The sequence below is a fragment of the Falco peregrinus genome, chromosome Z (genome assembly GCF_023634155.1).
Source record: "Falco peregrinus isolate bFalPer1 chromosome Z, bFalPer1.pri, whole genome shotgun sequence".
Classification (NCBI taxonomy): domain Eukaryota; kingdom Metazoa; phylum Chordata; class Aves; order Falconiformes; family Falconidae; genus Falco; species Falco peregrinus.
Window position 1 is genome coordinate 29155302 of NC_073739.1, and position 25455 is coordinate 29180756.

General features: G+C 37.5%; 1 long non-coding RNA gene across 1 annotated transcript; it reads right to left on the reverse strand.

The window, feature by feature from the left end:
- Window positions 1-16617: 16617 nt before the first annotated feature.
- On the reverse strand, window positions 16618-24147 carry LOC114010911 (uncharacterized). The gene is made up of 4 exons (XR_003552608.2): window positions 24114-24147; window positions 23885-24003; window positions 21180-21291; window positions 16618-19901 (listed from the first exon to the last, which is right to left on the reverse strand). It is a non-coding gene; the product is annotated as an uncharacterized LOC114010911 (long non-coding RNA).
- Between the last annotated feature and the right edge of the window lie 1308 nt (window positions 24148-25455).

Consider the following 25455-nt stretch of genomic DNA (forward strand, 5'->3'; position numbering starts at 1 on the left):
CCACGTTATAGATCAAGTTTTTCAACATGTTTCCAATCTTGACTATGAGGACAACTAAATGTTTTTGTACTGAATGACACTTACAAACAGTATTATATGCATTTCTTAGGCTAGGCTTATTCTGGTTGGTTCACCCTGGCTGGCTGCCAGACCCCCACCCAGCTACTCTCTCACTCCCCCTCCTCAACAGGACAAGGCAACAAAATAAGACGGAAAAGCTTGTGAGTTGAGATAAAGACAAAGACAGGGAGATCACTTACCAATTACTGTCATGTGCAAAACAGGCTCCATTTGCGTAAAATTAATTTTGGTAATTGACTAGGAGGTAAAAAGCAATACCACCTTCCCACCCCACACCCACCCTTCTTCCTAGGCTCAACACCACTTCTTCACTCCCAGCTCTTCTACCTCCTCCTCCCTCACCACATCCACATGGTGCAGGGGCACAGGGAATAGGGGTTGCTGTCAGTTCATAACAGTTCCTCTCCATTGCTTCTTCCTTCTCACATGTTTCTGCTGCTTCATCAGGTCCCTTCCACAGGTTACAGTCCTTCATTAACCAATGCACATCCTCCACCAGCTGTAGATACCTGCTCTAGTATGGTCCTCTTCACCGGCTATGGGGCAACACCTGGTCTCCTCCATGGACTGCAGTGGGATTGCTTCTCCAACATCTGCAGCACATTCACCTCCTCTCTCTCCTCTCACTTTAGCACTTGCAGGGCTTTTTCGCACATTTTTTTAACCCACTTGTCTCTCTCAGAGCTGCTGCTTAGTGTTTCTTTACCCTTTCTGAAGGATAACATTCTCACAGAAGTGCTCCATTTGTGGGTGAGGGGCTCAGCTGTGCTCTGCAGTGGGTCTGCTGGACCTGCCTGGAACCAGTGGTGTCCAGCAGCCCAGAGCAGCCCTGGCCTCTCCTCACAGAGGCTGCCACCCGCTGCCAGCACCTGTAAACCCATTACATTCATACGTATTATTTGTTTCTTTATGGTAGAGAGAGTGAAAATAATGAGTAAAATCTGATTGTCAAAACTCACAACAGACTTGGAAAAACCCTGCATTGAAATTTACTAAAAATATTTTCCAAAACATTTGTAAATGTTTCAACATAAGGATGTCTAGGATCATTAGGATTTCTGAATTTTATTTTAAATAAGGGATTTTACAGTATTATTAGTTATTTTTACTAATTAATTGCTATCACTAAAATTCTTTGGAATCAAATTTAAAGTGAATAGTATTCTGGTCCTGAATCTTATGACAACAGTCACCAGTCATCAGTTAAATTACAGCAGGCACTCTTAAAATGTCACAGAGCTGCCCTGAAATCTGATTAATCCAATTGGCAGTCCCTTTCATTCCAGCACTCACCAAAAATGACTTTAAAACACCTTGGCAGACCATGAAGTTCTGACAGTCTTAATTCTGACAAAAAAATATTGCTAAATGTAAGTATAGCCAATTTCTGGATTATTAGTATTATCAAAATTCTAATAATAATTTGAACTGATTTTATTATAATATTATTACGTAAAATATAAGGTAACTTCAACCACCACTCAATCATTTCACCAATAAAAAATTTTGACTGTCAAGATGCAAGTGAAGTGTGAAATGGCTGAATCTGAAGTGAGACATCTCCAAAAACGCTCCAGTAACTGCAAAATAAACACTTTTTTCAGAGAGTAAGCAATCTTTCTAAAAGTCTTTTACAGATACTAAACAAGATAAAAAGGAATTCTGCCTCATTAATGATTAAAAGTCTTCATTAAATGACTAAAAGACTTTGAAGTGAAGTCTCGAGTGATCAGAAACTGCTTACATTGTTCAAAGAAAAATGAAACTTGACCAGCCAGTAGATTCTTCTCTTCCCATTATGTCTATATATATCTAAAACCTGTGTAGATACTTCCAACAAAGGTATTTTCATGAACACCACAGGTTTCAGGAGATTTTAGTGACAAACTTCTGTTAACATCGAGGGTTTTAATTGTACCAGCACATGATTATTTTTTTTTTGTTTAGGAAAACTGAGATTACATGAGCCAACAATGTGCCCATGCAGCAAAGAAGGCTAATGGTATGCTGGGCTGCATTAGGAGCAGTGCTGCCAGAACATCATGGGAGGTGATACTTTGCTTCTACTCAACGCTGGTGAGCACAAGAGAGACGTAATGGAAAGAGTCCAATGAAGGGCCACAGAAATAATGAAGAGACTGGAGCCTGTCTCCTATGAGGAAAGACTGAGAGCACTGGGACTGTTCAGCCTGGAGAAGAGAAGGGTCAGGGGGGATCTCATCAATGTACATAAATACCTGAAGGGAGGGTGCAAAGAGGACAGAGCCGGGCTTTTCTCAGTGATGTCCAGTGACAGGACAACACCCAATGGGCACAAACTGAAACACAAGAGGGTCTCTCTGAACATAGGAAACACTTCTTTCACTGTGAGGGTGACTAAGCACTGTCACAGGTTGCCCAAAGAAGTTGTAGGCTCTCCTGCCTCAGAGAAATTCAAAAGTCATCTGGACATGGTCCTGGACAGCCAGCTTTGGGTGGCCCTGCTCAAGCAGTGAGGTTGGACCAGGTGACCACTGGAGGTCATGTCCAACCTCAACCATTCTGTGATTCTGTGAGATGTGAAACAAAGTAGATAGACTAGAAAAAACCAAGTCCAATTTGGCAGGAACTTTGGATAACCCTATACTTTCAAAGAGAGCACAACAACTCCTTACCATAAGTCATCAACTCCACGCCAGTTTTGCAACTCAGGCAATGAACAATAGAAAGTGGATTTGTAGGTGATTTTATGGCTTTGTCCTATCACTGCCTATGACTAGAGCCAATTTACATTCATGAACAACAGAAGAAGGATCAATAGTAAGAGGGGCTCGTGTTTGGTGTGGTTTTTAATTTTGTCACCGGTAACAATTTACTGAGATCATAGAGAAGGGAACTGAGGGACAGGTGGTTCTGATTTTTAAGCAGCACAAAGTAACACCAAAACACTGGATAGTATTACTTACAAAATGTCTGGCTGTTCACACCAATATCAAGACCACAACAGAACATTCACATGTGATACTGCACATAGTGTTACAAGCAGCACCTAGTTCAGGTACAGTCTCAAAGAACACTTAAAAAGTTTAATACCCTTTACCCAGGATCTTTATTGCATTGTTGTTATATGTTACCAGTACATAAGCATAAATGGTTCTTACTCTCAATATCCACAGCAACAGCAGGCACAGAAGACTTAATTCTTTCAGACAAGAAATTAGTAACTGCTACTTCTCCTTAGCTAAATGCTCTAATTTTAACAGATTTGTTTTAAAGGAAAAGTCTAAATGGATGTGTGTCTGTTGAGAAGCCTGACCTCAAATTTCTTTTTTTTTTTTTGAGTCTGTTATTGCAGAGGTGGAACTGAACAGTTTGTTACTTCCAACCTTACTGAATTCCACCAGTTTACAAGGTAAATACTTTGACTTTTTTCTTTCTGGATGAAAAACATTACTCTGTTTATGACATGTGTAAACAGTCTGCAAGACTCCTTCAGATCAGTGGGAGTGAGATATTTAACTTCCCTTCCCCACAAGTCTGTCTTGTATGAACTTAAAGCTGCCTTTTATTCCCAGTTCTTTTTTTCTTTTCAAAATTTCCAGGCATAAACATCTGCTGAAACAAAATGTGACAGAATATTCAAAGGCTGTGATTTTGCAGGTTCAAGTTATGATGTAGGTAATGCTAATGTCAATTCAAAATAATTTAATTAATTTTGACTAATACCAAAAAGTTTTACCTCTCAGATCTCAGACCACATTTATACTCAAGACACCTTTGAAACAACATTTATGTATTCTTAAAAAGAGATATTTTACTTAGTTGAAAGAAATCTTAGTGTACACCAATAAAAGCAGACTAAATGTGACAGTATGGATTTGTGAAGTTTGCTTGGGATTCACAGTTACTGTCACTGGAATTTAAAATATATGTGGTATTTCACAACTAGTACAAAAGATAAAAGACCATGCGCTATACTGGGAAAATTTGCATTTATTTTTTATTTTAGAAAATAGCTTTGTCTGTTTTTTCATCATTCCTATTGATACATTTTACACAAACAACAGCAGAGAATCATGAGGTAAGAATTGAGACCAAATATTTAGGCATGTCTCCAAATAAAACCAATTAGCCTTGATTTTGTTCTTATGTCATGTATGAAATGCTGGCTTACATGGGAATGAGATCCATTATACTGACATAAAAAGAGAGGGGAAAGTCCTTTAATTTTGAAGAAATTAACAACAGTGTGTCATGTTTCTGCTTGCTTAAAATCTTTGTAGGACACTGACTTTAATCAGAATGTTTTGTCTGAAATTTTCAGATACTTTTAAGACGTACAGCTGAGTGACAGAAAAAAACACTCAATCTGTAAGATCACTACTTATAATATACAAAAAGAAAGCCTAAATATAGACTTGAGTACCAACAAGCAGATGTCTTGAATTAAGAAATTTCTCAAATTTGTACATCAGTTTTCAGCTTGATCAGTGTAAAACAGCTCCTAGCTGGTACAAAAGTAGAGATATATGAGCTTGCTTTAACTACTGGCAGTCAGAATAACAGTGACAGAATTACTAAGCACTCCTTCGTTTCGGAGCTCATTCTTAGCCAGAAAGAAAAATACTTTTTTTACTAATATATTGAACCATTTGTGATATTAATATATTAATGTGGGAAAAGCATCAATTTTAGCTGTAGTTTCAAACTGAACATGGGTGTAGGGAAGAGGAAATAGATATTCTTTGTGTTTTTATGATAAGATTAATCACCTAAACTAGAAAAAAAACCCAAACTGTAACTAACCCAAACAGTTTTAGAAATCTTTGAAAATGCAGCAGATAAACCAGTCTGTCTGGATGAATCTTTACATGAATTTGTACACGTGCTTTCATGTCACCACTATCATCATCAGGCTGTTAGCAACAGGTCAAAGTTTTGATATGGACAGCTACTGATTGAATTCATTGAGTTGCTTCCTTTTCAACTTACATACTCTCTTGTGTTAAGAAGAGCCAGTTACGGCATGCCATTTGACACCTAGAAAGTAGTCCTTTGGTAAACATATAAGACACCATGCCAAATGAATGAATGAATGAATGAGGGAATGAGTGAATGAATAAATGAACCAACAAACAAATGAATAAATAAATACTAGTATATTTGGACAGTACTTTGCTATGAGTTTATTTTCAAGGCCATGTTACTTGATCAAATGTTAAAATCTTGGCTAGGTTGAAGGATCTGAATAAGGATAATCACCATATTCTAGGAGCCCCCTCCCCCTCCACATTATGAGTTTTTCCAAAAAGTATTAGAAGATCCTTTTGAATTTCCTCTCCATTATGGTGCCAATCATAAGGCAGTAATAAATATTTAATCTCAGCTACCTACTATCAGTGCATCTATAAGCCAAGGCACTGTATGTCCTTGTTTACTAGCACCATAAATAACAGAGCATAGCGCTCTAGGGAAGGTGGATGGTTGTTTTCAGGATATATTTTCAAAGAACAGATTACAGATAATCATATGTGCATTTATCTTTATTAATTATTCATTAATCATTATTCATTTTTATGTCCCCTCTTGGTTTAGCCAGCAAAGCACTACAGTTCTGAAGACAGCCTCATTGCAAGTTAGCTGCGAGCAAACTAAAAGCTTACACTCCATCTTTTAAGAAACAGACACATCATTCATTGTTTTAACCTAAATATCTCCTAATTCAAAGTGTTCTACTGCACCAGAGTTCATCTCAAACTGCAAAATGCACAAAACTGAAATAGGAATGTGTTCAAAATATACACACCTTTCTGAGACTTAATAAAAGAAAATATCAACACACCTGTAAGCACACAAAAACTAGCCATAAAAAAATCACTTGTTACAGAAATCTGAAAGAGACAAGCAAAAGAATCAGTAAAATTTTGTAAGATTATCGTAACAGTCCAAAGCTAGTTTACTGCAGAGAACAGACCTTCCAGGTAATATTGAAAAGGGATGAAAAGAAGCAAAGTGGAAAGGTACATTTAAAGTATGGCTGCCTTTTTATTTCATGCAAAGAAAAGGCTTTCTTAAAAGCCATTATTACTAGAAATGAGCAAAGAAAAGGGAAGAATTCCTTTATATCAATCCCACAGATGGTTGTGCCATGGAATCTCCACAAGTTCCAAGTCTGACTGACAGCAGCAATGAAGATCAGCCTCAAAGAACTGCACCAGCCGAGACCTGGGATAGCCCCCAAAAATGTTAAGGTGCTTCAGCAAATCATTAGCCAGTTCACTGCTCTGCCATTTCTTATCAAAAGAATGTGACAAGATTTCACTGGTAAATACTCTTCCATCTACTTCAAGGATAACAAGCATTTTAAAAATAACCTGGTCTTCATCACTAAAACCCTATGAAAAATCTGCAAGTTAACTTTACCAGGAAATCATAGCTGCTGCCAATAAAGTTTAAGAGATAAAATGTAGACACTGACATTTATATTTAATACTCTATAAAAATACCAGGGAATCCTGCATAACAGTTTACGTAAAAATGAAGAAACAATTAAATCAGAAAGCAAAATACTGACATATAGTGGATGACATGAGATTAGAATAACTACAATAATGAATAATGTTCCAAGCAAGGAGGGAATGGTGATGAGTTCATTTGTGTGTTACATCTTTGTCTCAATGCACCAAAAAAAAAAAAAAAATCACTGAGCAAACACAGCCTTTTAGCAGTGCAGTGACAGTTCGCAAAGTTCCTAGATGAACTGTTCCCTCAGCAGCAATTAATGTAGTAAAAATTATGATCCGTAAAACAAAGCAAGTACAAAACCCATATCAGTAAGCATTGCACATGACTGGAAAAGTAGATTAAGTAAAAAATGACAGCAAGAAGTCAGTTATACATCATTTCAAGGAGCAAGGGTAGAGCATGAATTTTACACATTACATCAGACAAGTTACAACCATGCATACAGGGCAGCTAATCACTCTACAGTAAATGAAAGATGTCTCTTTTCATGGAAGCTACCATGAATACTTTTTAGTTCTGATGAAGTAATAACACACACAGATGTCAGCTGGGAATATCATACAGCAGACACAAACATGTCCCAGAAATTTCTGAAGTATTATGAAGGTAACTTCTTGGCGCAGATACTACGGGAGCTGATTAGAAGAGATGCCCTCCTAGATCTGTTGCTTGTAAACACAGAGGGATTCAGCGAAGTGGTGGTTGGTGGCTGTCTCGGTCACAGTGATCACAAAGCAGCTGAGTTTCAAATAGCTGGTGACTGAAAAACTGCCAGCAAAACTCCCTGGATATGGGCAGAGCAGACTTCAGGCTGCTGAAGGAACTGGTTAGAAAGGTCCCCTGAGGATCTGCTTTTGAAGGTATTGGCGCCCATGAATGCTGGTCACTTTTTAAGAGCCATCTCTCAAGAGCGCAAGAGCAGGCAATTCCAAAGTGTCAGAAGCAAGTGGAGCAGAAGGTCAACCTATGTGAGTAGTGACCTTCTAGAACTTAGGTGAAAAAGGAAAGTGTACAGACATTGGAAGCAAGGACAAGTAACATGGGAGGACTTTCAGAGATGCTGTTTGCCACCGTAGGGAGAAAACTCATGGGGGGAAAGCTCTGTTACAGTTCAAGCTGGCCAGTACTGTAAAGGGCAACAAAAAGAGCTTTTTAAAATATGTCAATGGGAAAAGAGAGCCAACAGAGAGAACACTGGTCCATTACTTGATGAGGTTCTTTACGTAATGAGGTCCATCACCTCACAATAGGGATGCAGACAAAGCAGAAACATTTAATGCCTTCTTTGCCTCTATCTTTAGTACTGATGATTGGCCCTGGGACGCTCTGAGCCCTATGCTGGAAGACAGAGACCCGGCAGATAAGCTCACAGCCAACTCTGAAGTTGTTCAAAACCAGCTGTTCTAGATGGATACACATAAGTCTATGGGGCCTGATGGGATTCAACCCAGGGTACTGAAAGAACTGGCTGATGCCATTGCAGGACCTCTCTTCATTATTTTTCAATGGTCTTGGGAATCTGGAGAGGTCCAGTTGACTGGAAGCTGGCAAAGGTTGTCCCAGTTTTAAGAAGTGTAAGAAGAAAGACCCTGGTAACTACAGGCCTGTCAGTCTCGCTTCAGTGCTGGTAAAATTATAGAGAAGGTTATTCTGGGCGTTATGGAAAAACATATGGAAAAACAATGACAAAGTAGTCATTGGTCATAGCTTACATGGGTTCATTACCCTTAATAAAGTCCTGTTTAACTAACTTAATTTCCTTTTATGACAAGGTCACCCATCTAATTTACCAAGGGAAGCCAGCAGATGTGGGGGCAGTTATTTTAGCACAGCTACTCTCACAGTATCCTTCTGGAAAAAATGTCCAGCATACAGCTACACAGGTCCATAGTACCTTGGGTGAACAATTGGCTTACAGGTCAGGCTCAAAGAGTTATATTAAATGGAGTTATATCAAGCTGGAAACCAGTCACTAGTGGGGTTCAGCAGGGCTCAAGTTTAGGGCCAGTGCTCTTTAAAGTTTTTATAAATGATCTGGATGCAGGAGTTGAGTTTACATTAAGTAAATTTGCCAGCGACACTGAATTAAGAGGAGCTGTGGACTCTCTTGAGGGTAAAGAGGCCTTCCAGAGAGATTGAGATAGGTAGAGACCTGGGCAATCACCAAGCATATTAAATTAAACAAGAACAAGCACCAGATTCTCCACCTGGGATGGGGTAATCCTGGTTGTATGTACAAACTGGGGGACAGGAGGCAGGAGAGCAGCCCCATGAAAAGAGATCTGGAGGCTGAGTTGATGGCAAGTTGAACATGAGTCAACAGTGCGTCCTGGCAGCCAAAAGGGCCATCTGTGTCCTGGGGTGCAGCAAACACAGCACAGCTGGCTGGTCAAGGGAGATGATTGTCTCTCTCTATACTGTGCTGGTGTGGCCCCACCACCGAGTACCATGTGCAGTTCTGGGCACCTCAATATAAGGACATCACACTACTAGAGTGTGCCCAAAGAAGGATGACCAAGATGACAAAATGTTTCGAGAGCAAGACCTAAGAGGAGCAGCTGAGGTCACTTCTTTTTTTCAGCTTAGAGAAGGCTGAAGGGTGGCCTCATTACAGTCTACAACTACCTTAAGAGGGGCAGTGGAGGGGGAGGTGCTGCTCTCCTTGGTTTGGTGACCAGTGATACATGAGATTGTATGAAGCTCATCAGGGGAAGTTCAGATTGGACATTAGGAAAAAGATTCTTCACTGCGAGGGTGGTCAATCACTGGAAAAGGCTCCCCAGGGAAGTGGTCATGGCATGAAGCCTGTCAGAGTCAAAGTATCTGGACAATGCTTAGTCATATGGTTCAGTTTTAGGTAGTCCTGCAAGGAGCAGGGAGTTGGAGAGATCCTGCAGAGATCAGGGAGCTGAAACAGAGAGATCCAAAGTCTGTCACACAGTATTGGGTTTATGAGGCAAGGTTTTGGCACTGAAAGAGCTGCATGGGTGGAAGAGACCAGGGGTAGCTTGTTCCAGCTGGAAGCTGAATCCATCAGTGAAGCTGGTGGTGTCTCTGTGAAAACATTTAAGAAAATATGAAGAAATTCTGCCCAACAGCTGTGAGAGAGAGGAATGAGAAAAAAATGTGCTAAAAATGATCCTGTAGACACTAAGGTCAATGAAGGAAGAGCAGAAGTAGGTCCTCCAGGTGTTGGAGCAGATGTGCCCCTGACATCCATAGAGGACCATGCTGGAGTAAATAACCACACTGCAGTCCACAAAGGACCTCATGCTGCAGCCTATGTTGAGAGGATGCTCTGAAGGAAGCTGCAGCCCACAGAGAACCCACATTGGTGCTGCAGCCTGTGGAGAGGAGCCCACAGAGGAGTAGGTTTCCTGGCTGGAGCTGTGGCCCATGGGGGACCCATGTGTGAGCATTCTGTTCCTGAAGGGCTGCACTCCATGGAGAAGGATCCAAGTTGGAGTAGTTTGTGAAGAACTGTAACACCTGGGAGTGACCCCACACTGGAGCTGGAGAACAGTGTGAGCAGGAAAAAGCAGCCGAGGGGGAACTCTTATGGACTGTCTACAACTCCCATTTCCCCATCATCCCTGTGCCACTCAGAGTAGGGGAAGAAGGTGGACAAGTCAGGACTAAAGGAGTGAAGCTGAACCTGGGAAGAAGGGTGGGAGTGAGACAGAAGGTATTTTTAAGTTTTCTACTATCCTATTCTGGTTTTAATTGGTAATAAATTAAATAGATTTTTCCCAAGTGCAGTCTGTTTTGCCCATGACAATAATTGGTAAATGATCTCCCTGTCTTTATCTTGAACCAGGAGCTGTTTCTACCCCTGTTCTGTTGCAGAGGGGGAGTGAGAGAGCAGTTAAATGGGCATCTGGCAGCTGCTACACCAACCCAGATTTGGATACCATGAAAGGACTTGCATCCAAACACAGGGGGTGGGAAAAGAAAAATATGAGAAAGGTCCACTTATTTTAATTGCTTTAAAATACTCAGAATATACTGAATATAGGAAATAATATTCAGAGTATACTTGAGTGAACCCCAAAGATCCACTCCAGAATATATAGCCAAGTCTGTATTTCCATGAAAAACGTATGCCAAAACAAGCACATTTTTAAAATCTTACGCCCTATGTAGAAACATACCTATTTCTAAATGGAAGGAGGAAAAAAAAAAAAAAGAATTAAGTCAAATGAAATATTCGCCATGCTAGTAATCATAACAGCAAAATGTCATACATATCCTGAATTAATTATATTGTGTACAGACTTTATATTTACTGCAAGGTTACATTTTTATAGAAGTTAAAAATAAAAATGGATCCCAAAATCGGAGAAGAATTACCAGCACAGAAGACTACTGGCTCCGAATTTCTATCTAAGAATTACACAAGTACCAATATATGATGGGTTTGAACTGCAGACTGGGCCCTGGTTAGGCAGAACACTTTTTTTTTTTTTTTTTTTTTGAGTGGAATAATCAATGCATATTCCAATAGCTCCCTTTCCACCTATTAATTACTTCAAAAATTTTGTAAAGACTCAAATCTGTTTCTCTGCAGAAGCTATGTGTGCAGGTCTTTGCCAAGATTCTTGTCTATTATGCACCTATGAAAGCAAACATGAATGCTATTGATCCCAGTAGGAAGTCTTGCAGGCCTGACCCATCCAGTGCCAAAGAAAGGGCTCTACTTAGTGAGCAGTTCTGGTCAGGCAGTTGAAGGCCTGAACCTTCCTTAAGGAATAAGGAGCTAGGCAATGTCTGAAGCCCCCAAAAAAGCTTTAGAGAATAGGGAGGTGCACAGTGCTGCATTAAAGGACATTAAAACAACAGGCACAGGTGACCAAACAGTGAACTGCAATATCCAGTCTTTGGTTCCTCTTCTTTGTCTGGATTACTAACAGAATTCATTAAGGATTGTATTGGTTGGTACAGCTATTTAAAACAAAGCAAGAAGATTTGTTAAACCAGAGATAGTTAAAATTATCTCCAAACGTCAGCAATTATTCTATTCAAAGATGATGCTGGTTGACAATACTACATATTAATTTTATCTTAACAGCATAATTATTAAAAACTCACTAGCAGTAACAGCTTTTGAAAAATAGAATTGTTCAGCCCGATCTGTAACAGATATTTCAAAACTGTTATCAAATCAAGTCATGTACTTTTAAGTATATTAATTCCTAAAGGAAATGTATCTAAATGATAAACTTAAATAGAAAATCCTTTCATAGGACTGTGTAAGCACTTATACATACAGGTGAGCCCTACATCTACATTTCTTTATGTAAGTTATCCTTGGATAGATTTACTACTTTCCTCACACTGATAATTTAGAGTTCTGACAATCACAAAAATCTCATTTTAAAATACATCTAATTACATGAAGTACATAAAGGAGCTCAGACTTCTTAGAAGTTTACAGTGGCAAACCCCTGATAACAATCTCAATGAAGGAATCACACGTTAACTGTGAATAATACCAGATATGCAAAGCTCCAAAAGGGAAAAAAAAATCCAAACAATATCAATATACACAGGCATATTCTACACAATGTCAAATATGCAATAACACATTCCTAAAGCAAATTCCTCCTGTTGAAACTTTTCAAAAGACTTCTGAATATACTTTTCTGAAATAAAATGCAAATTCTAAAAAAAAAATATTAAAAGTACAAGCAAAAACTAAGAAAAGGAGGCACTTAAAGTTATATTATCTTGATTCCCAAATTGCAGTTGTCTTTTTGAAAGGAAAAATGCTTGGTCCTTGTGACATTTGTTTCATTTTCAGTGTCAAGTTGATGTTAATTTTAACTATTTGCTTTCCCTAAGTATCCTTTGTTCTTGAAGAGAAAATTATCTATGAAAAACTAAACATGATTTCAAACTGGCTTCTAAAAGCCAACAATCTTCTGCCTTTTGTTTAAAACTGATTAATCCTATTAGCCTGAAAGCCTACTATGTTTCTCTTATCACCACTATTACTACAAATGTATCCTAAAACAATTAAGATATCAACAACAAAAAAAATAGAAAAGTGTATCAGGAATTATACTAGTTTTATATGTAAAAAAAAAAAAGATTACCATGCAATAGTACATGGAGTGTCTAAGGAAATAACACCACTGAGACACAAAAGCATCATTAAAACTGAGGACAAACATATTCTTACAATATTGCTCTTCTTTCTTCCAAACCCTTACAGGGTAGAACTAAGAATAAAATTTGCAATGCATAAACAAATCCTACAAATACCTTCCTCAGAAATGTTTTTACACTGAGGGAATGCATTTTACTAATTCTATTTAAAAAAACCCGCAAAAATGAAATATAAAAAACCCAGAAAAGCAAACAAAAAAACCCCAAGCAAAGTAATCAATATTTGAATATTATCATCTGCACCAATTTCAATGAATTTACTGCCTCAACTGCAAGACACTCACACATATTCAGACATCTCTTTATAAGAAAGTTATGTAGGCACAAAGTACTTGAATTCAGCAAACCCTGGTATTGTTATTAAATGTGAAATTGTTATGAGCAAAGATGCCAAACAAGTACTTCAGCGAAAAGGGGTTGGAGAGGTGTTACAGGGAACAGAGCTCCAAGGCTGGTTTAGGGTAAGATTTCATGAAAATGAATGACAAGCCCACCCCACCTTGGTCTCACAAGAGACAAATAGTCTCCTCCTCATTCCCTGCTTGGCTGCATGACCTCAGTCTCCCGCATGGCTGTTCTTGTTAAACACACAAATGGAAGCCCTTTTCGCCCTCCAGCACTGCTGACCCAGTTTTCCATCAGCCCAGAGAGCTAAACTGGCACACCATGGGGACTGAGGAAACTGGCAAAAGAATGTAGTGAAGGGGAACCGCATTAGCAGTGGAAGTAGGTTATCTGATTAGTATTGCTGCCTTTGGAAACTTCACTCCCTTAAAAACAATATTAAATAAAAGGAGAAAATAACAAACCACAGCAGTTTTAAAAAGAACTGCATGCATCAGAACCTAGACTCTCAAACTATAACAAGCAGGGAGGTAATAGCCATCATCAAGACCAAAAGGTTTCAAAGAACCTTCCATACTACTCATACAGCTGCACATCATAAAAACAACCTGTGACTCTGTTAAAAAAAAAAAAAAAAAAAAAAAGTAAAAAGCTCAAAGAACTAGTGTGTTAGACAGTAGACAGAAGGAGCCTGCGAACACAAGGATAAATTTCAACATCCAAGAATGGTCCACAGAATTCTAGAGGTAACTTATCAGCTTGCCAGCCCAAGCCTGAAATCCCAGTGAAATTAATGAAAATTTTGCCTAAACAATAGCTATTAGACACAGTTTGACTATTACTTTACAAGTAAAAAAAAAAAATTAGGAAATTAACGAAAACAGCACATTCAGGATGATCCCTCTTTTCCACTCTAGTGAACTGTAACACCAACCTGCACTCCAGTGTTATTTGCAGCAATGTGTACTTTGACAGGAATAGCCATCTTAGCTGTACGAAAGTTTGGAAGTAAACATTGGATACTGATGGCTGCAATCACAACCCAAATACAATTTCATTACTTTCTTATTTTCTTCCACCTGATTGCTATTTGGTTTGGTTTTTTTTATTCAATAGATATTTTTTGAAAGCATGAAAGATTTGAAGGAAGGAGGAAACTATAGTCTGAAATGCAATACAAAATACCAATAGCGATCTAAAATCTCTCTGATAACTTGCAAGTCTGGCATGCCAAGGGTATACAGCAGACTCCTTCAAAAATCTGGAAAAAAAATATATATATATTTGAAAGTATGTCCTATTCTAACTGACTCCTTCAGTTTGCATTCCTAATAACAGGAAAGCATATATTGCTCCTTCTGAGAATGTGTCTCAACAATCACTTAAATTAAAGTTGATTTTGTTCACATCAAGGAATAGATGTATCTTACCTGTCAGGTTGATTGACTAGAACTACTTTTACAGGGAAAAATCAACAGCAAAAGGTCTGTGAAGTAGTCACGGGGTCTGATCAATTAAACCTACTCGAGAATCTACTCGGAAGTACTCTACAGATTACACATCACATGTGCCTTCAGAAACACTTTTGGCCGGGTCACATTTGGTCATATTTTTGGCCAGGACACCAACTACTACGAATCTATTCAAGACAACATTCAACCACAAGGAGAACTAAGAGAGAGTAACACATGGGGAATGTCACTCTACAGTAAGGACAAATATCCTGCATACATGAATACCAATTACTACGGTGGATTGGTTAAACAACTGTAGAAAATTTGGGCTCCTGATTTCAACAGCAGCAGAAAAACTTCATGACTGCCTCCAGCCCCCAAGTGAACCTAAGCATACAGATTGCTACAGGCACCTTGTTCTCTTCATGGCCAAGAGAAAGAAGAAAGAAGTGGTCAAAGATCACAACCAGCATACTTCGAGTTACAAGCTTTCATTGAACTACTTAATGACAGTTGTGAGAAAGTGGTATCAAAAAACGTCACTTGGCCCGGAAAGATGCATACTTTAACATAACATCTAGAGTTTCAAAGGTTTTTATGTACTTGGCTTTTAAAAAGCTGTCTTGCTTAAGTCCATGAACCCAAAGTAATACTTGAAAGATAGACACAGCATTGAAGGCAGTTCCTTATCCCCTGCTAAAATGATATTTTCCTGTCCTCTTTCAAGAGAGGAGAGAAGCATTGCCCCCTAGAGGAAATCTATTATTTTCTGAAACAGAGTGTTACAGCAAAATAAGGCCTAGGCCTTACTCTCCAAATACCCTTTTACCTTCAGCTGATTACAAGAAACAGAAAAGTTGCCAGTTCAAGATCTTCCTCAGTTCCTACACCCCATAACAAAACAGGTGAAACATATAAATGAAGTTTTATTGCTAATAAAAAATACTATATTTTCCAAGTACAACATGCAGTGTTTAATTTAGACTGGCTTTAGTCTGCAAAGCTGTTTGGAAGGGTTTTAACACACTTAACATATTAGTCACATACCACAGAGGTCAAAGGGACAGGAAAGGAAACCAGCTTTGACAGCGGCAAACACTTCTTCCTGCATAAAATCTGGGAAGGCATTTGGGTGACCAAAAGGGGAAACATTGCAATGTTTGTTGCAGTAATGCTCTTACAAAATTAATACAGATCATGAATTAGGATTCACAAAATTACCTGTCCAGTCAGAACAACGTAAGAAATGGAAGGCAACACCACAATTTCATAAACTAATTTCAAAAATATTTTAAAAAGACTCTAAGGATAGCCCAGGTTAAGCAAAATCACTTCAGACAGTTTGGATGATTGCATCCAGTGACTACAACTGCTGATCTACTGCACTTTCTGCTTGGGTGCCTTCTAACAGTGCTTTTAAGCAAGGAACATGAAATATGTTTTTCCCTCTTACCTTTTTGACCTAAATACCTCAAGCCCCTGTGGTACTGAAAACACAAGATTATAAATGTTTTTGTAACACACTCCAAGAGAGATTGTACAATGAAAAGTAAGCATTCTTCAAACCCTCAAATCATATATTCAATTTTTAAGATTATCTTGACATCCTGCAGGACTGTGCATCAAGGAAAGAGATGGGTGAAAAGATGGCCATGTCAGCAAGGCCAGTTAATCCACTAATATGCATTATTAAAAACCACCAAACAAAACACAATTCTCCCACGTAAAGGAAGGAGAACAAATCCAAACTCGGTTTTGTTTTCAGCTTCAGAATTATATACAAGAGTAAAAGAAACCTGAACAATTGAGTAACATTATACATTTGACAGCTTTTCTCAGTTTGATGGCAGGTATTACAGAACAGTTACAGAACTGCCTCCTGTAAAACTACTTCTGTTGCCACTAAGACCTCTGACACACAGTTTTAACACATTACACAGAAAAAACAAAGCATGAACCTATGATTCCTATTACATGCTTAAAGATAAAGTGATTTTAAAGAAATGCAAAGATTGATTCACAAGACAGTTACAATACCCAGCAGCCACTTTAGTTTAATCAGGTTTATATGCATATTATCAGGACAAATAGCATATTTGCAGAATCAGTGCTGCTGAGAACTAAGTATCTCATCATTCCTTGGAGAGGTCTCCTCCACCAAAAGTGCACAGAGGTATATATATAGGGTGCACTTGCATTTTCTACTCAAGCTTACATGTTCAATAGAAAATAATAACTGACTTGCAAACAGCTGCTTGTTTAGATGATATTTTTATTTCTCTTTCAGGTAAACGGGGGTGGAGGGGTAGAAATTGTCTAAACACAGATGTAACATCGTTTCTTCTTCAGCTAAGCAGTAAAGAATACAACTCTGAATTTAGAAAGATGGCCAGCTACTAATTCATAGTGTAAATTTCTGTTCTGTATGGCAGAATGATTATAAGTAATATTAATAGAAAATTCAATCATTTTAGAAACATTTCCATCAGAACTGCATGAATTTGAAGGTTATTGGGTGCATCCTGACTCTCACCTAATTTTAAAACAAGAATGCAAAAAACTGTCAAGTATTAAGACAATAAAGTTCTGGAATTTCTTCATCACCGAAGTTCTACTGTTACATACTGTGTGGATTTTTAAAAGGGAGTTTTGTGCTTTTTGGGTGTTTTTTGTTTTCTTTTCTTTTCTTTTCTTTAAATTACCTCAGCAGTGTGGCACTTTCAAAATTCAACCAATATATTTTAAAGTGGTTTTGTGAACAGCTTCCCAAAATACAAGTTCATTACTTTTGCAGGCATACATACCTGCAGGTGGCTGTACACTTCTATTTAACTGTATAGTTACTCTATGCAAAGTAAACCAAATTGTGACATTTATTTACCATGTGTCTCCTGTTATGATTAATGTGAGTCCTATGTGCATGCAACCAAATCAAAGTATTTGCATGTGAAAATGACCACACATTAGTTTGCTCAAATATGGACCAAATAAATAAATACAATTTTTAAAAACTCATCTGTGTTAGTTACATACACTATTCTTCATAAGCAACTTCAGAATCACTTTTACTGTAAAAAGCAATTTAATCAGTTCACATCTACCTAAGCATAATTTTTCCACATTCTTTACCAGTGCATCGCAGGCTGCAAAAAATACTTTTCACTGAACACTAATAAACAGAGATAACTGAATGCAAAGTTCTGTTTTTAAGATTCTTTAAAATAGATAAACTTATAATTACGTAAGAGGAAAGCCCCTGAACTTGTGTAAACAGGCTTTATGGTTACTGGTATGCCTAATAGTAGCTTAAGGTTTAGAATTATGACATTCATAAAAGTTTGCATAAAAATGCTTTCCATTTTGGCTCTGGCACATACCTTTCCTTATATATACTACAGATCATCGTTTATAATGTTATATTTCATTCAAATTTCTGATACACTGCCTGGGATTAAAAGACATATTTCAAACATGAATACATAATATCTCTACGCCATATCTTGCTTTCCTATTTGTCTCTGCTGACACATCAAGGAAAACAGCTTTGCAGAGAACATGTACAAATATATGGGTGTATGAGTACATGGGTATATACAAACATACATAACCTTGACTTTCCTTCTCACAGCAAATAACAAGAGACCCAAGGGTTTACTGCAACTACAAGTTTAATCCTAAAGGTATAAAAAAACAACCTCCAAATACTAGCTAGTTACACTTAAATACACATGTAACAAGCCTGTGCTGTAAACTATAACCTTCAACTAATGAGGAATTAATAGTCTTAAATAAAACAAGCTTGCTATTTTACAGAAAAGTCCTTACTGATTGCAATATGATTAAACTGGTCACTGTGCAACTATAGCCTTTAATGACAATAAAGTTGCAACAAGACTCACTATTCTGGAAAACATACCATCCTCTACTTATGACTGTCAAATACAACTAAAATCAATCATTTTAATCACCAGTAATCACAGAAATACTGCATCTTTCTCTGTTAAGCTAGTTATGTAACCCATTTCTCCATCTGAATGTATTTTTCTGGAGGCCATACAAAATTGCCACTGACCATAAACCCTCCAAATTATGTGGAGTAACTGTAAACAGTTCAGAAGCCACCTAAAGCAAACATTTACAGGGAAGTTACTTTCCAGAGCTGCTTCTTCCATATTACTCAAGGTTTTTGGACCCTGTCTAAGAAATATGTATTATATGGTCAAACTAAAGCATGAACTGCTGTCAAGCCCTAATCAAAAGTCCATCACCCACTAGTACAATAAACATACAGACTTAATTCTCTTTTGTCTCAGAACATACTGAACAAGGCCATTTTAATTAGCAAGAGAAATCATTCTCCAAGGTGAAGAGTTCATTGGACCAATGTATAAATAAAAATTGGACCAATGTTTTGTGATTAAAAAAAAAAAGTTCCTAGATCATAATGCTGTTTAACTGAATTTACAAACTGATAATAAGAAACATTCTATCCATCTAAGTGTAACTCCTAAATACAGCAAATGAGAACCAGAATACAACTTCAATGCATAGCCATTCAAACTTTTGCAACTGTTATTAAAGATGTAACAGCATTTTAAAATGACAGACAGGAAAGCCCTCTAATCAGGTTCTTCAAAAGCTAGGTAGCATGCAGATCATGTTAAAAAAAAGGCAGACAAGGCAAATTGTTTCCAGATTGTTCTCACTGTAAGACAGAATGCTGTTAGTTAAGAATATTGTTTAAGGTGATTAATCACTTGACTACACGCTGCCACAGAAAGATTAGCTGTCAGTGACAACCACCTCAACTGAAGCAAACATCACCACATGGCAGAAGAATCTGCTGTCAAAAATTAAATCTAAGTTGTGTTACTACAAATTACAGTAAATATAAGTAAATATAGTTAATTACATCTGAAATAAGCTTTGCCAAGTCTTACTTGAACTAGCTGTCAATTTCAGCATTAGCTTGTTCCCAGCTTGCTTCAAGAACTGGAAGTTACCCAACCATTAGGCTGAATAAGAACCAAAGCTCCGTATGGGTACTATCTTTGCAGTCAAGACAGAACTGAACTGGAAAGGCAGAGACCAGGGTAGAAGGAAGACCATCGAGCAGGTGAAGAAAATGGGTATTTTAAGTGGGAATTACCCTCATAACATTAACCTGCTTAGTCAAGTACCCTGTCTCTGCAAACAGGAAAACACAATCAATTCTGTGATAGTTACTTAGTACCAAGCAAAATTTCTTTTTGAACTCCAGTAGCTTGAGGGTAAGAAAGTCATCCTGTAACTTGAAGGAAGAAGAGCTTTCAGCTGCTGTGTTCCATCTGTTGACAAGCTCCATCCCACCTGAAATACAAATGATGTTCTATTCAGAAGGAACATAAGGCTTAGGTTGCTTTTTTGCATTACAGTCAACAAACCTGAACTCATCTAGAGCCACAAATGCACAGCCAATTTTGCAACAGTACAAGAAGCTCCAGCTTTAGACTAGCTTTATTTCTACCTAAGTGAAAGGCTTCAGTTTGCTGCCTTCCCTGCTGATTCACCTCCCACAGAAGTGCAGCAGTTTTAAAAGAGCTGCAGGGAACAAACAATATTGGTTTTAGCCCCCCAGAGTGACACTATTTTCACAAGAAACAAAGGTGATTTCTTCCAGCAACTCCCTGAGACTGGCAGAAAGATTTCTCCCTGGATCCTGCAGCCTCCATGTCCACATAGAACAGACTTGGAACACAAAACAAGCACCAAGAAACTAGTTGTTTCCACAAATCCAGAAAGAAAAAAAGACACATCAAAGGTTAAAAAAAAAAAAAATCTCATAAACTTCCTGAAGAACAGAAGTAATGCAAAGGCAAGATCTGACAATACGGGACAAACTCATCATTAGGAGACTCCCAGTGACATACTCTGGCATAGCAAATACATTTAAAGATGTAATATTTGACATTTATGTTTCTAGCTTTGTGGAGAGATCTGACCCTTCACTCTTTAATCTTTGGGGATGAAGCAGATACAGTTTTCACCAGCAAGCACACCACTCCTTACATTTTTCACATCACTGAGAACATCTTCCTCAGCTAAGAGCAAAACCATCCTCTTATTTCCACAAAATAAATTTTAGCATTTTTCCTACGAGTACCTAACTTGCTACAGTCCCAGACAGCTCCTTGCTGTAAATGTAACTTACACAAAACTCTTTTGAGTATTTTATTATAATCAGAAGACCGCACTCCACAGATTTCCTTTCTGTGAAAGGATTAACACACAGCTAGCTGGCCAGAACAGAACACAGCAGAGCCAGAAAAAATATACTGCAGCACCAGAAAGTCTCATTTACACTGTGCCCAAAACTACAAAATCGATCAGATACATTTCCAGACTCTCCCTGTGAGGTAAAGACTGTATTTTATAGATATATTTAAAGATATTCTGTTCATACTTGTGGTTCATTCAATCATAAACACACTGGTTTTGTTTTATAGAGCTAAGCACCTTGATTTCCCTAAGTGAGAAGACACTTTACATCTGATCCACACAGATCCAAAAACCAGGCCAAAATTTACATACTTCTACTTTAAATGCAGTGGATTTAAAGGACAATAAAATGTAAAGAAGTAAACTGACCAAAATGTAATGCTTGCATCTTGTCCAAAACTCAAATGGCTTCCTCTAAAAAAATTCTGCTTCTTCCCTCCAACAAGAAAGTCTTGTTTTGGATTTCCAGTAACGTGACAAACTGAAGTACAGCAATAAAACAAGATGCTTAGACATGGACTCAGACATTTCAAAAACTTCCTGAAATTTATTTAAAAGACACATACATTTTTATACTCAGAATCTTGATCTGAAATTGCTACAAAATCTCTTAATTTGCCATTCCTGAAGCAAGACCTCATTTGTTTTTTAAGAGCAATCTGCATATTTGAGATATTAAACTTCCTATAAGCTTTATTTTCTCCAATGAGAAACTTAATCTAGCCTTTCATTTTGAATGTGAAAGCAAAATACTTTCAAAAGGGTTATATTCCAGTATTATCTCTTCCTTGCGTATACATACTCCCATAGTGTTACAGATTCAAAACTCATTTGTTGTACTTCAAACAAACCCAGAAGCTATCCATTATAGAATGTATGACTGCCTCAGTAGTTGTTTGGGGGTTGGGGTCTTTTTAGTTTTGTTTTGAAAAAAGTTTAGTCATTAAAAAAATTATGTGTGGTGTCCTATAGTATGCAAAATAGCTGTTACATAATGCACAATGGATTTGCTTACATGTAAAGTTGTATTTGTTTAACAAGAAATCATATTGCCCGTTCACTTGAAAGCAAATCAGTTGATGGCTTCTACTTTGACCTAAGAGTAGTTTATTCTTTCTGTAAGAAGTTGCTTAAAAATTGTTTTAAGAAGTCAACTGAAAGAAAACTGTCTGCAATAAGCTTCATAGCAAAATAACAAAAAGCAAACGAATATTAGAGCCTACAGTCATCTATGCATGATGTTTCTCAGATCTTAATTATAACTCCTTACATAACTGTGTATACATTCAGGTCTGCAGCACCACAGAAGAGGATCAGTTAAACCAAGAAAGCAGCCTGAACACGTAAATACAGGAATTCTCACAGAAAAGAGATGCTAAAAATTAATTTTATCCCTAGAAAACACAAAAGGGAATGTTTCAAAGTTTAAACACACAGGAAGACTGTTCAATAACAAATTAATCATTGACATCTCAACAGAGCAGTTTAAATACCGATTCCATGGTAACAGTTTGTCTAGAAATTGTAAAAAGGCAAGCAAAACTAGTTTTCTAATCAAAACTAGTTATGCAGTTATCTCAAATTTCCAATTTCTGTTTCAGTCTGGTGGAGGATCTGATATGAGGGACACTTACTGCTCCTTCTACCAAGAAGAATAAAGGGCAATTTTTACATGAAGTTTCTGAGAAATATAATTTAGAGGTACCTACACATTGTCTAATTGCTCACTCGCTCACTAAGTAATTAGAGGCGTATACAATGCACAGATATATCCATGTCACCAGCTGAAGAAGTTTAAGCCTGGCACCTCAACTAGACACCAGAGCTCACAGTGCCACCAGATAATTGAAATTCTTGATGCCAAGAGTCTGCCCAAACTAATTTTCATTTGTTTTTCATCTATTGTCACAAATGTAGTTAGCAGAAAATACTGCCTTGCTCTCTGAATCTCTGTTAAGAATTTAAAGACTATCCATAGGCACTTCCATGATTTGAACAGAACTTAAAAGTTGCGGGGTAGGAAAGGAAGGAAAAGCAGAAATGATGAAAAGGAAAATGTGTCATTTTAATGTCTGGAAATATTCAAACTAATTTGAGCAGAAGGTTAAGAACTACTTAAAAAAAAAATGTTTCTACAGATTCAGCAGATTTTTCTCACAAATTACCACTCTTTAAGTACTTTGATTCACTCCATCTACAGTGACTATCATCCATCCCACGGCAACTGGGCTGCCTTGCACACCACTGTCTCAGGAGAAGAAACCAAAACTCTGAAGAAATTACTTCCCTCCAGCATAGCAGCAGTCTCCATGTCATGCTCCAGCAATACAGAGGGAGAAGAGAGATATCTGTATGGCAGATGTGTGCATCAGTCAGCACCAGGAATTTCTTATTCCTCAATCAAGGATTGAGCCAAGGTGATGGAGAGATACAAGCAAGGTGGGATAAAACAGTTATAGGATTGGGGTAGACAATAATGAGAACTGGGAGAAACACAGACAGCTAGATTTTCCACAAAGACTAAATCCCAGACCAAACAAGCCCTGGCACAGCACTGAGTTTCTGAGACTCTTTACTTGCTCCTAGTAAGAAATTTTATGAAAAATGACTGAGTTGCATTAGCTGAAACACAGATGAAAATTAGTTTGGATGGACTCGTCGCATGGAGGATTTAAATTATGTGGAGGCTCTGTTGACTTCACGAGGAGCTTCAGTGCCTAGTTCAAACAGCAAGAATAATATTTGCATTTCACATTTGCATTTGGTAGTGACACCGAGATCCCCTGTTGCACTCTACTTTGTGATTCTACATGTCTACCTCATTATAAACATACATGCATACACACAATTGATTTTAAATTTTTATTTAAACTACATTACAGTAAGTCAGGCAAAGCTAAAAAGTGAAATAAAATTGAGCTGCTTTAGCCACCTGGACTCAGCCTCTGTGTGTATTTTTACTACAATGGCCTTGTTACCTGACCTTGTATTACTATTTTTTACTTTGGGTAAGGTAAGGTCTGCAGATGAAACCTTCAGGTTCTGTATACTAAACCAGACAGTAATATTCCCACCTCATTGCCACAGAAGGTGAAACGTGTGCAGGGAAATCAAAGGAAACCACAGAAGGAAAGAGGATGATCTTGTGAAACAGCATCCATATTCCTTGATACAAAGCAGAAACTCCTCAAATCTTTTAAAACAAAGGGAAAAGGGAACAAACTGTTTATGTGACTGAAGTGAGTTCAGGGCTGCAAGAAACCAAGGCCCTGACTCCATGCTAAAGCCCACAATGTAACTGACCTGAAAAGGCTTCTGAGATCTGTCAGAATGGGATGTTCTTAATGTTTGATTTCCCAGACTTCAGTTTACTTGAGCACTGCAATTAGCAACAGCAGCTAGGGCTTGGGCATCCCAACTCGGTGGCATGCATCAAGCAGCGAACACCACTGTTCATACAGTTCTTTGGAATACTTTGCATAATCTGGTAATGTACACAGAGTTTGAGGACATCTTACTGTAGAATAATTTAAGAACTTCACACAACAAAACCTCCCATAGACAGTATTCTGAGACAAAATAATTCACAATTACTTCACCTGATAAAAACAATTATTAGGAAAATTAAATACATCTGAGCTGTTACATCAAATTTGTAATATTTGCATCTCACTTTGTATTTTAATAGATGCCCTTCTACCTTTTTTAACATTCCATACACTGTAGAAAGTATTGAAAATGAGAATAGTAAGTACTTCCTGTAAACTGTTAGCAAATCTCTAGCCTAAGATATACGATTCAAAGGAGCTTAAAGTTGGCATCACACCTTCACAAAATAAATACTGAAGAATTATGATTTCGTAAATATACTTAGAACCTTTTTCACCTAAAATCTGGAGAAAAAATAGGGATAATAAAGCTTTGGCCTCTGAATATAATCCTCTGTTATTGAAGGGCAAGGAAAATATCCTCTCTCTTCCCCCATCCTATCATTGTAAATAAAGGAAAGAATATTCAAGGTGATAATCATTATAATTTTTAATGAAAGCCACCATGTCTTTCAAATATAAAAAATATCCTGCTGTGCTTATTTAAAGTCTATTCCATATAGGCTAGAATAAAAAAAAGTATCTGTAGAACTAAGCAACACAGCACACAAATTTTCAGCATACTACATAACAAACACAAAGAACTCATAATTTAGTGTTTATAAAATGAACATAGAAGACATACATAAAGGAAAAATAATCAATTGCATGGGACAGTACCAGAATGTGGACTTGAAACAGTACATTTCCTGTGCAACCCAGACAGTTGCCTTATCTTCCGTGTGCCTAACCCCAACCTAAAAACTGCCATTTTTTTAGGATAACCAGATGGAAGTTTATATATGTTAAATGTTGGAAACGAAGAAGCCAAAACTGTACTTTTGTAAATAAAATCATATTATACAGCTTGCTGCTTCACTGTTCTGATCTAACTGCTAACCATCCACAGCAACCTCATTACCTGCATGCAAAGAGTATTTTGCTTTGGTTTTGTTTAAATACCTCTGGTTATCTATCCAGTAGCCTTAGTAAATAACTAGGTTTTTAGGGGGAAAAAAATACAATCAATATCCTCTTAAGAAATAAGCACTATGATT